The sequence below is a fragment of the Orbicella franksi genome, unplaced genomic scaffold (assembly GCF_964199315.1).
Source record: "Orbicella franksi unplaced genomic scaffold, jaOrbFran1.1 SCAFFOLD_74, whole genome shotgun sequence".
In the NCBI taxonomy this organism is placed as follows: domain Eukaryota; kingdom Metazoa; phylum Cnidaria; class Anthozoa; order Scleractinia; family Merulinidae; genus Orbicella; species Orbicella franksi.
The window spans coordinates 65001-68242 of NW_027670568.1; the positions used below are offsets into that span (position 1 = coordinate 65001).

General features: G+C 47.1%; 1 pseudogene; it reads left to right on the forward strand.

Moving 5' to 3' along the window:
* Positions 1-2269: 2269 nt before the first annotated feature.
* LOC145472864 (small subunit ribosomal RNA) lies at positions 2270-3242 on the forward strand (annotated as a pseudogene; the record flags this gene model as incomplete).

Below are 3242 nucleotides of genomic sequence, written 5' to 3' on the forward strand. Positions count from 1 at the left end.
TTTCAAATGGTGAAACGAGGGGAGCCTTTTGGACTTAGAAAAATTTGACCGCCCGGTCCCAAACGACGGGAGACTTTCTGGACTTAGAGTTATTTGACCAGAAACATCTCAAGGCAAAGAGGGGAGCCCTTTTGACTTGCACTAACATGACCTCGAACGAGGGGAGCCTTTTGGACTTAGAGTTAGGGTAACGGTTAGCTTAGGGTTAGGGTTAGGGTTAGCTTAGCGTTAGGCCTAGGTAGGCTTAGCGTTCGGTTAGGCTTAGGTAGGCTTAGCGTTCGGTTAGGCCTAGGTAGGCTTAGCGTTAGGTTAGGCTTAGGTAGGCTTAGCGTTAGGTTAGGGTTAAACTTGGCTAAACTTGGCGCCTGCACGTAACTCGAGCTGGCCAATAGGTTGGCGCAAAAAGTTTTGAAATGGTGAAAATCTTAAGTGTGCTTATAGAATAGGGGGACTGACGCCCACTTTTAAGATAGTGGTGCACACCCCCGTTAATTATGATGTGAGAGCGCCAAACTTGGCGCCTGCACGTAACTCGAGCTGGCCAATTGTTTCGCGCAAAACGTTTTGAAAATGGTGAAAATCTTAAGAGTGCTTATGGTATATGGGCACTAACGCCCAGTTTTAAGATAGTGTAGCAAATCCCCTTAACGATGATGTGACAGCGCCAAACTTGGCGCCTGCACGTAACTCGAGCTGGCCAATAGTTTGCCGCAAAACGTTTTGAAAGTGGTAAAAATCTTAAGGGTGCTTATAGATTAGGGGGACCGACGCCCAGTTTTAAGATAGTGTAGCACACCCCCCTTAACGATGATGTGACAGCGCCAAACTTGGCGCCTGCACGTAACTCGAGCTGGCCAATAGTTTGCCGCAAAAAGGTTTGAAAATGGTGAAAATCTTAAGGGTGCTTATAGATAAGGGGGACCGACGCCCAGTTTTAAGATAGTGTAGCACACCCCCCTTAACGATGATGTGACAGCGCCAAACTGGGCGCCTGCACGTAACTCGAGCTGGCCAATAGTTTGCCGCAAAAAGTTTTGAAAATGGTGAAAATCTTAAGGGTGCTTATAGATAAGGGGGACCGACGCCCAGTTTTAAGATAGTGTAGCACACCCCCCTTAACGATGATGTGACAGCGCCAAACTTGGCGCCTGCACGTAACTCGAGCTGGCCAATAGTTTGCCGCAAAAAGTTTTGAAAATGGTGAAAATCTTAAGGGTGCTTATAGAATAGGGGGACCGACGCCCAGTTTTAAGATAGTGTAGCACACCCCCCTTAACGATGATGTGACAGCGCCAAACTTGGCGCCTGCACGTAACTCGAGCTGGCCAATAGTTTGCCACAAAAAGTTTTGAAAATGGTGAAAATCTTAAGGGTGCTTATAGAATAGGGGGACCGACGCCCAGTTTTAAGATAGTGTAGCACACCCCCCTTAACGATGACGTGACAGCGCCAAACTTGGCGCCTGCACGTAACTCGAGCTGGCCAATAGTTTGCCGCACAAAGTTTTGAAAAAGTGTAAAATCCCAATTTTGCGCTCTTTAGGGTGTGGTCTTTGAGCTTCGGGTTTTCGTCGGGAAATTTCGGCAATCATCGGTCATCTTCGTGGAAATCTCTTCGTTTTCGTAACTCTGACATGCAGACGCACGTTTGGAATGCCATGGGGAGCGCTTTGGAGCAGTTTCGAAAAATCGAAATTTTCGACATTTTTCTAAGTGTCTAAACTTGGTTGGGGGAATAGACGGTTTCGGGTTATAATGTAGGGCAGGCATCGGGAAAGACCGAAAGAGCAATTGAGCTGTATCGGTCCGTAACAGTAAGCCCTGCTCGGTAATGTGTTCTCGGGTAGGAAAGGAGGGTATTTGGAGGAAAAAGGAGCAAAGTCGACCAAACTTGCTCGGTCGGTAGCATGAAATGACTGAACTTGAAGCCAAGTTGTCTCGGTGTGGACAACGAGAGAACGGATGGATGTTGTACCTGATGGCCTTTGGCCAAGAATAGCGGCTTAGATTCGGAAGAATCATTCTTCCCCGATGTATCTTGTCGGCATTCCGTGCACTTGGCTGTCTCACTGGTATGCCGGAAGCTTACTAGGGTGAAGCAGTGGAAAGACGTGGCAAAGAGAGAACGGGTTTCCCTCGGACAGGGTCGAACGCCTCGTGCGTCTTCCATGGCCGGGAGGATTCCCAGTGCAGCTTGACGGTGAAATGCCAGCCTCCTTTCAAAGGAAGCAGACGCAATAGGGTTCCCGCCGGGTTCCCTGAGGGATAGCTACCTGGTTGATCCTGCCAGTAGTCATATGCTTGTCTCAAAGATTAAGCCATGCATGTCTAAGTATAAGCACTTGTACTGTGAAACTGCGAATGGCTCATTAAATCAGTTATCGTTTATTTGATTGTACCATTACTACTTGGATAACCGTAGTAATTCTAGAGCTAATACATGCGAAAAGTCCCGACTTCTGGAAGGGATGTATTTATTAGATTAAAAACCAATGCGGGTTCTGCCCGGTTCTTTGGTGATTCATAGTAACTGATCGAATCGCACGGCCTTGAGCTGGCGATGTTTCATTCAAATTTCTGCCCTATCAACTGTCGATGGTAAGGTAGTGGCTTACCATGGTTGCAACGGGTGACGGAGAATTAGGGTTCGATTCCGGAGAGGGAGCCTGAGAAACGGCTACCACATCCAAGGAAGGCAGCAGGCGCGCAAATTACCCAATCCTGACTCAGGGAGGTAGTGACAAGAAATAACAATACAGGGCTTTTCCAAGTCTTGTAATTGGAATGAGTACAACTTAAATCCTTTAACGAGGATCCATTGGAGGGCAAGTCTGGTGCCAGCAGCCGCGGTAATTCCAGCTCCAATAGCGTATATTAAAGTTGTTGCAGTTAAAAAGCTCGTAGTTGGATTTCGGGATGGCTCGGCCGGTCTGCCGCAAGGTATGTTACTGGCCGCGCTGTTCTTCCTCGCAAAGACTGTGTGTGCTCTTAACTGAGTGTGCATAGGATCTGCGACGTTTACTTTGAAAAAATTAGAGTGTTCAAAGCAAGCCAGCGCTTGAATACATAAGCATGGAATAATGGAATAGGACTTTGGTTCTATTTTGTTGGTTTCTGGAACTGAAGTAATGATTAAGAGAGACAGTTGGGGGCATTCGTATTTCGTTGTCAGAGGTGAAATTCTTGGATTTACGAAAGACGAACTACTGCGAAAGCATTTGCCAAGAATGTTTTCATTAATCA